Source organism: Bacillus rossius, unplaced genomic scaffold (assembly GCF_032445375.1).
Source record: "Bacillus rossius redtenbacheri isolate Brsri unplaced genomic scaffold, Brsri_v3 Brsri_v3_scf289, whole genome shotgun sequence".
Taxonomy (NCBI): domain Eukaryota; kingdom Metazoa; phylum Arthropoda; class Insecta; order Phasmatodea; family Bacillidae; genus Bacillus; species Bacillus rossius.
Genome location: NW_026962469.1, coordinates 2,501 through 11,384, shown reverse-complemented (window position 1 = coordinate 11,384; position 8,884 = coordinate 2,501). Strand labels below are relative to the sequence as shown.

General features: G+C 50.3%; 2 non-coding genes across 2 annotated transcripts; both read left to right on the top strand.

The window, feature by feature from the left end:
* Positions 1-5,420: 5,420 nt before the first annotated feature.
* Positions 5,421-7,411, top strand: LOC134544105 (small subunit ribosomal RNA). Its single transcript, XR_010077535.1, has one exon. It is a non-coding gene; the product is annotated as a small subunit ribosomal RNA (ribosomal RNA).
* A 770-nt stretch (positions 7,412-8,181) lies between these two features.
* On the top strand, positions 8,182-8,338 carry LOC134544103 (5.8S ribosomal RNA). Its single transcript, XR_010077533.1, has one exon. It is a non-coding gene; the product is annotated as a 5.8S ribosomal RNA (ribosomal RNA).
* Positions 8,339-8,884: the final 546 nt, after the last annotated feature.

Sequence of the window (8,884 nt, the reverse complement as noted above, 5' to 3'; positions counted from 1 at the left end):
TTACATGTTAAATTAACATGTGTATTAACACAGGCTGGGAGAAGCAGGCATTCTGGACTTAGAAAAATTTCGAGCAGGGGCCCGAGAAATTCTCCCGGCTACGAGGCCTCCGCGGCCGGGAGAACTCTCGGCGCTCGGGCTCCGCGTCTACACATGGGGAGCGGGCAGCCAGAAAATTCTGGCGGCGACCGAGGCCTCCGCGGCCGAGGAAATGGTCCTTGGTGATTTTACATGTTAAATTAACATGTGTATTAACACAGGCTGGGAGAAGCAAGCCTGCGGGTCGCTGCAATATATTGAGCGGGGAGCCAGAAATTTCTGGCGGCGACCGAGGCCTCCGCGGCCGGGGAAATAATCCTCGGTAATTTTACATGTTAAATTAACATGTGTATTAACACAGGCTTGGAGAAGCAAGCATGCGGGACTCTGCAATATATTGAGCAGGGAGCCAGAAAATTCTGGCTGCGACCGAGGCCTCTGCGGCCGAGGAAATGGTCATTGGTAATTTTACATGTTAAATTAACATGTGTTTTAACACAGGCTGGGAGATGCAGGCATTCTGGACTTAGAAAAATTTCGAGCAGGGGCCAGGGAAATTCTCCCTGCGACCGAGGCCTCCGCGGCCGGGAGAACTCTCGAAAACCACCTCGTTCGTGGTTGTTTGTCGTGCGGGGCGAATCGGGAAATCTAGCAAATAGCTGAAGACATTCTCCCGGCGATGGAGGTCTCGGCGGCCGGGAAAAACGCCCGCGCTCGGGCGTTGCGCGCCCCCTTGGCAAGGCCCATTTTGCGTTATATAGGGGGTAGTGGTGTCACGAGGGGAAAAAATTAACATGTTAAATACTGCTCCCAGGCAATTGTAAAATGTCTCGGCGACGGAAGGCACCACTACCCGGCATATTTACGCCCCTCGGACTCCGTGCGCCAGCCTGTAATAGCGAATCGGGACTTAGAAAAAAAATTCGAGCAGGGAGCCAGAACATTTTCCCGGCGATCGAGGCCTCCGCGGCCGAGGAATTTGTCATTGGTGATTTTGCATGTTAAATTAACATGTGTATTAACACAGGCTTGGAGAAGCAAGCCTGCGGGACTCTGCAATACATTGAGCGGGCAGCCAGAAAATTCTGGCGGCGACCGAGGCCTCCGCGGCCGGGGAAATAATCCTCTGTAATTTTACATGTTAAATTAACATGTGTATTAACACAGGCTTGGAGAAGCAAGCCTGCGGGACTCTGCAATACATTGAGCGGGGAGCCAGAAATTTCTGGCGGCGACCGAGGCCTCTGCGGCCGGGATAATAATCCTTGGTAATTTTACATGTTAAATTAACATGTGTATTAACACAGGCTGGGAGAACTAGGCATTCTGGACTTTGAAAAATTTCGAGCAGGGGCCGGAGAAATTCTCCCGGCGACCGAGGCCTCCGCGGCCGGGAGAACTCTCGGCGCTCGGGCTCCGCGTCTACCCATGGGGAGCGGGCAGCCAGAAAATTCTGGCGGCGACCGAGGCCTCCGCGGCCGAGGAAAAGGTCATTGGTAATATTACATGTTAAATTAACATGTGTATTAACACATGCTGGGAGAAGCAGGCATTCTGGACTTTGAAAAATTTCGAGCAGGGGCCGGAGAAATTCTCCCGGCGACCGAGGCCTCCGCGGCCGGGAGAACTCTCGGCGCTTGGGCAGCGCGTCTACCCATGGGGAGCGGGCAGCCAGAAAATTCTGGCGGTGACCGAGGCCTCCGCGGCCGAGGAAATGGTCCTTGGTGATTTTACATGTTAAATTAACATGTGTATTAACACAGGCTGGGAGAAGCAGGCATTCTGGACTTAGAAAAATTTCGAGCAGGGGCCGTTGAAATTCTCCCGGCGACCGAGGCCTCCGCGGCCGGGAGAACTCTCGGCGCTCGGGCTCCGCGTGTACACGCGTCAAGGCCCATTTTGGGTTATATAGGGTGTAGTGGTGTCTCTGGAGGGAAAAAATACACGGTAAATATTGCAGCCAGAGCCTATGGCAATCTGTTGGCGACCGAGGCCTCCACACCCCGGCAAATTTTCGGCTCTCGGACTGTGTGTATTCCACTGGAGACAGGCCTGCGGGACTGTGCAGTATATTGAGCGGGGAGCCAGGAAAATCTCCCGGCGACCGAGGCCTCCGCGGCCGAGGAAATGGTAATTGGTGGTTTTGCATGTAAAATTAACATGTGTATTAACACAAGCTGGGATGAGAGGAATTTGGCGGCGACCGAGGCCTCCTCACCCCGGCAAAATATCAGCTACCGGGCTCTGCATATTCCTACAGAAGCAGGCCTGCAGGACTCTGCAATATATTGAGCGGGAACCAGAAAATTCTGGCGGCGACCGAGGCCTCCGCGGCCGAGGAAAATTGTCATTGGTGGTTTGCATGTAAAATTAACATGTGTATTAACACAAGCTGTGACCAGAGGAATTTGGCGGCGACCGGGGCCTCCACACCCCGGCAAAATATCAGCTACCGGGCTCTGCTTATTCACATTCAAGCAGGCATTAGGGACTCTGAAAAGTTTCGGGCGGGGAGCCAGAAAATTCTCCCGGCCACAGAGCCCTCCCTCCCGAGAGTCTGTGTAAATGCCTGTTATACAGGCCCCATGAATTCCAGCCTTATAGGTTATTTTAAGTCTCCGTTCGTGGTTGTTCGTAAACAACTGCGATTCGGGATTTTGACCTATTTCCTATGATCATGTTCCCGGAAGTTAGCCAGCCTCTTTCAGTCAAAATCTCATATTTTGGGTACCTTTGTGAACCCATCGATAGGCCCATTTTGGGTATATTAGGGGGACATGCAATCGGGAAAAATTGGAATTATTTGCAATATGGAAAGAATATGTACATAAATGAAAAGGGAGTCCCCCCGAGTTTTCTCGCCCTATATATATTGCAAAAATATCCAATTAATTATTGTGGAACCTGTAGCACCTTTCTATGAAGCAGAATTAACATTACAGAACGGTTTGAATGCTACCACCTCAGTTTCTCTACAATGCATTGGATTTCAAAGAGGTGAATTACTGTGGATGGTACTGTTGTATGGCTAACAAATCGTCTGGGAAACAATGCAGAATTAAATTAAGAAGGTTGTATGTTTTCTGTTACATGGTGGAGGTGCCCTCTAGTACACAGTAAAATGTTTTGTGGACTGCAGCTCCTTGAGGAATTAATTCAGTATGGGTCTTGTAGTGGTCTGAAAGTGGATGATGAAAAAGAATGTATAATGGTATTCAGAGCACCTCGCGGTGAAGCGGACATGCTACCTCAAAATGCTTGATTGATTCATGCCCAGTTCCCCCAAGAAGCGGTACATTGAAAAAATTGATTTACTTTGTGGATGATACTAGCAAATACTATCCGCTGGGGGAAGTAAGCAGAAATTTGGTGGTCGTATGTTTGTTACATGGTAGAGGTGCTTTCTAGTACACAATGAAATGCTTGGTGTACCGCTGCTCCTTGAAGAATTAATTCCATATGGGTCTAGCCGTGGTCTTAACTGTGAACACGAAGAACTATCTAAAGTGGCCTATCTGTCTGAACTGCAATACACAAGCTGCGAGCCAATGCTATACCTTTCTCAGGTAACGAGCTCTTGTGCGGCGATTCGATTGGATGCGAAATGGTGGGGAACGCGTGTCCGGTCGTCTTAACCAAGTAATGGTTCCCCTCTGTTAACAATGAAATGTTTGATGGATCGCAGCTCCCTGAGAGACAAGTTTCAAAGGGGTTAGTCGCGGTCTTCAATCCTGGCCAAGGTGCAGTCACCATCTATAAGAGATACCTGCTTTACTGAAGGGTAGCAAGAGTTCCCTTGCCCGCATGTTGCTCCGTGGGGGTATATCAGTATAAAGGTAGAAGAAGCCATGATCGGAGCTTCGGTGGATGAGATTGGCGGAGAAGACATGTTCTTGTCTATCTGGTAGATCAGGGGGGTGGCAGCTGATCCGGAGAAAGCAAGCGGACTCCCGATGTTCCGTCGACTCCCAATGTACACTTGAAACATGCACATTTGGGTGGCGAGGGGGCGTTGTGGCCATCCGAAAACATGTCTTCATCTCTCTTATTGGTGGACCGCTGCTCCTTGAAGAATTAATTCCATATGGGTCTAGTCTTGGTGATAACTGTGAACACTAAGAACTATCTAAAGTGGCCTATCTGTCTGAACTGCAATACACTAGCTGCGAGCCAATGCTATACCTTTCTTAGGTAACGAGCTCTTGTGCGGCAATTCGATTGGATGCGAAATGGTGGGGAACGCGTGTCCTATCGTCTTAACCAAGTAATGGTTCCCCTCTGTTAACAATGAAATGTTTGATGGATCGCAGCTCCCTGAGAGACAAGTTTCAAAGGGGTTAGTCGCGGTCTTCAATCCTGGCCAAGGTGCAGTCACCATCTATAAGAGATACCTGCTTTACTGAAGGGTAGCAAGAGTTCCCTTGCCCGCATGTTGCTCCGTGGGGGTATATCAGTATAAAGGTAGAAGAAGCCATGATCGGAGCTTCGGTGGATGAGATTGGTGGAGAAGACATGTTCTTGTCTATCTGGTAGATCAGGGGGGTGGCAGCTGATCCGGAGAAAGCAAGCGGACTCCCGATGTTCCGTCGACTCCCAATGTACACTTAAAACATGCACATTTGGGTGGCGAGGGGGCGTTGTGGCCATCCGAAAACATGTCTTCATCTCTCTTATTGGTGGACCGCTGCTCCTTGAAGAATTAAATCCATATGGGTCTAGTCTTGGTGATAACTGTGAACACTAAGAACTATCTAAAGTGGCCTATCTGTCTGAACTGCAATACACTAGCTGCGAGCCAATGCTATACCTTTCTCAGGTAACGAGCTCTTGTGCGGCAATTCGATTGGATGCGAAATGGTGGGGAACGCGTGTCCTATCGTCTTAACCAAGTAATGGTTCCCCTCTGTTAACAATGAAATGTTTGATGGATCGCAGCTCCCTGAGAGACAAGTTTCAAAGGGGTTAGTCGCGGTCTTCAGCCCTGGCCAAAGGTGTTTAGAAATGAATACTTTTCGGACCAGTGGGCAAATTAGTTCACAGCGAGCCCACGGGCCAACGGTCTGCTCCCGCAGTGGGCCGCGCCCGAATGTGGGCACCGATCATATAATTTGAAATCCACTCGCCAAGTACCATGCGAGTTTCTAAGAGCGCGATATATTCGCCAGTGAAAGCCTTGGAAGTTTGGCCTCGCCTACTCCCTAGGAAAATTAATTAGAGATGGAAGGAAAGACTTTGCAATTGCAAAGCGGGTGTCGATATTGGGAAGTCGCCCCCGTACTTGTTGATACAGAAGGAAAAAAAAATGTACATCATAAGATTCGGACCCGGTGCTCTGCGGACCCGGGAGGTTCCTCCGAACGAAAAAAAAAGCTGCTAGCAGCTCCCTGGTTGATCCTGCCAGTAGTCATATGCTTGTCTCAAAGATTAAGCCATGCATGTCTAAGTGCAAGCCAAAATAAGGTGAAACCGCGAATGGCTCATTAAATCAGTTATGGTTCCTTAGATCGTACCACATGACTTGGATAACTGTGGTAATTCTAGAGCTAATACATGCTGAACTGAGTCCCGACCAGAAATGGGAGGATGCTTTTATTAGATCAAAACCAATCGGCGTGGCTCGTCTGCGTCCGTTTGCTTTGGTGACTCTGGATAACTTTGTGCTGATCGCACGGTCTCCGTACCGGCGACGCATCTTTCAAATGTCTGCCTTATCAACTGTCGATGGTAGGTTCTGCGCCTACCATGGTTGTAACGGGTAACGGGGAATCAGGGTTCGATTCCGGAGAGGGAGCCTGAGAAACGGCTACCACATCCAAGGAAGGCAGCAGGCGCGCAAATTACCCACTCCGGCACGGGGAGGTAGTGACGAAAAATAACGATACGGGACTCATCCGAGGCCCCGTAATCGGAATGAGAACACTTTAAACCCTTTAACGAGTATCCATTGGAGGGCAAGTCTTGGTGCCAGCAGCCGCGGTAATTCCAGCTCCAATAGCGTATATTAAAGTTGTTGCGGTTAAAAAGCTCGTAGTTGGACTTGTGGTCCCACGCTGTCGGTTCACCGTTCGTCGGTTGTCTAACTGGCATGCCCGTGCGGACGTCCTGCCGGTGGATGCGGTCGGCCGCGGCAAGCCCCTTCCCTCGGGCGTTCGCCCCTCCTCTCGTAACCTCTTCGCGGAGGCCGGGTTGGATGCGGGTGTTTCGTCCGGGGTGCATGCTTGGGCCCCGGCGCGTCGGCGGTCCGATGCAATCCTACCGCGGTGCTCTTCACCGAGTGTCGAGGTGGGCCGGCACGTTTACTTTGAACAAATTAGAGTGCTCAAGCAGGCAGTGTTTCGCCTGAATATTGTGTGCATGGAATAATGGAATAGGACCTCGGTTCTATTTTGTTGGTTTTCGGAACCCGAGGTAATGATTAACAGGGACAAACCGGGGGCATTCGTATTGCGACGTTAGAGGTGAAATTCTTGGATCGTCGCAAGACGAACCTAAGCGAAAGCATTTGCCATTGTGTGTTTTCATTAATCAAGAACGAAAGTTAGAGGTTCGAAGGCGATCAGATACCGCCCTAGTTCTAACCATAAACGATGCCAGCTAGCGATCCGCCGAAGTTCCTCCGATGACTCGGGGGCAGCTTCCGGGAAACCAAAGCTTTTGGGTTCCGGGGGAAGTATGGTTGCAAAGCTGAAACTTAAAGGAATTGACGGAAGGGCACCACCAGGAGTGGAGCCTGCGGCTTAATTTGACTCAACACGGGAAACTCACCAGGCCCGGACACCGGAAGGATTGACAGATTGAGAGCTCTTTCTTGATTCGGTGGGTGGTGGTGCATGGCCGTTCTTAGTTGGTGGAGCGATTTGTCTGGTTAATTCCGATAACGAACGAGACTCTGGCCTGCTAACTAGTCGCTTCCGGTATCCCTTCGTGCTACCGGCGACAAATGATCTTCTTAGAGGGACAGGCGGCTTCTAGCCGCACGAGATTGAGCAATAACAGGTCTGTGATGCCCTTAGATGTTCTGGGCCGCACGCGCGCTACACTGAAGGAATCAGCGTGTCCTCCCTAGCCCCGAAAGGGCCGGGTAACCGCTTGAACTCCTTCGTGCTAGGGATTGGGGCTTGCAATTGTACCCCATGAACGAGGAATTCCCAGTAAGCGCGAGTCATAAGCTCGCGTTGATTACGTCCCTGCCCTTTGTACACACCGCCCGTCGCTACTACCGATTGAATGATTTAGTGAGGTCTTCAGACCGGTGCGCGACGGCTCTTCGCGAGCCGCTGATGTTGCAGGAAAGATGACCCAACTTGATCATTTAGAGGAAGTAAAAGTCGTAACAAGGTTTCCGTAGGTGAACCTGCGGGAAGGATCATTAACGGCCATGGAGAAAATGAGGCTGGATCACATTTGAACGGAAGGTGGCCTCTGGCCTTGCGCCCTATGACCCGATAGGTCCCGACTCTCCATTGCCTGGAAATCCTTACATTGGAATCGAGGCGGATTTCTAAGGCAGTGGAGGCGACCCTGCTAGGTTGCCAGGGACCGAGGAACAAGGGTGTGGCCTGGTGGTCCAATGTGGATCTTTTCTTGTGCCTTCGCATCATCGGTGGCACAAAAAAAAAATATGTATGGATGTTGGTCGTGGCGCCCTGAGAATTATATTCTACGGGGCAGGTCACAGCCATGAGAAAATAAAAAAGTGAAATAACGCACTTCTGGCTGGAACAAAAAATTGACAATAAAGGAAAGCCTGAGTGTCGGAGAAATGTTGTCAGTCCACTGGTGATGAGCTGGTAGAAGGATTATCCTTGCTGAAGGAACCAAACCGTCTGCGGGAGATCGTGACGGGGCTTGACCATGGTCTTAGGCGACGAGGGAGCAAATGCTAGCTTTGCCAACCCTTGTTTGTAAGACTGTGCTTGCCAATGGTTTTTTTTTTCTGTAGTGAGAACTCGCAGATTTCCTGTGGGCGGCAGGTTACTGCGTAGTGCATGTCGGTCGTGGCCCCCTGAGAATTATATTCTACGGGGCAGGTCACAGCCATAAGATGAAGTTGTGAAAGAATGCACTACTGGATTGATGTCTTGATAACAATGTGATAGGCCTTGCGGGAAACCGCGAGGCCTGAGAAAAAAATATTCTGACAACCCTGAACGGTGGATCACTTGGCTCGTGGGTCGATGAAGGGCGCTGCAAACTGCGCGTCGTCGTGTGAACTGCAGGACACATGAACATCGACATTTTTGAACGCACATTGCGGTCCATGGGATTCCATTCCCGGACCACACCCGTCTGAGGGTCCAATTCTCTATAAAACAAAGAAGTGTTCTTTTCAAAAGAATCTCCTGAGTGTGGAAACACTTCTGCCATCATTGGTTTACTGAGGCAGAGCTTGTAGACATCCCTGGATTGTCCTCGCCCGCGCCAAAAATTGACCAGCAGGTGCGGTGTGTCTCCCGCTCATTGTGAGAGTTCGCGGATGCCAGTCTGCGTCTCTTTAAAAACTGAGAGAGGATGTGAAGTTATTTTCCGATTAGTGTTGGACTTTCACACCGTGCTAAACCCCGAAAGGTACCCGATTGGCGTTCCGTAGGCTCGGCATGATCGGTGCTCGGTACGGGTTATCGCGGTAAGCGATTGAACCACCTTCTCGGAGAATGAAAAGTGTGCAGAACCCTTAATCGGGTCCTCTCCACGCTGCGAGGGAAGGGTGCCTCCGATTACATTAAATAATTGCTCCCAGCAATCCCATTTACATTCGCGCGTGCTGCACACGTTAAAGAGAATGACCTCAGGTCGGGTGAGATTACCCCGCTAAATTTAAGCATATTAATAAGCGGAGGAAAAG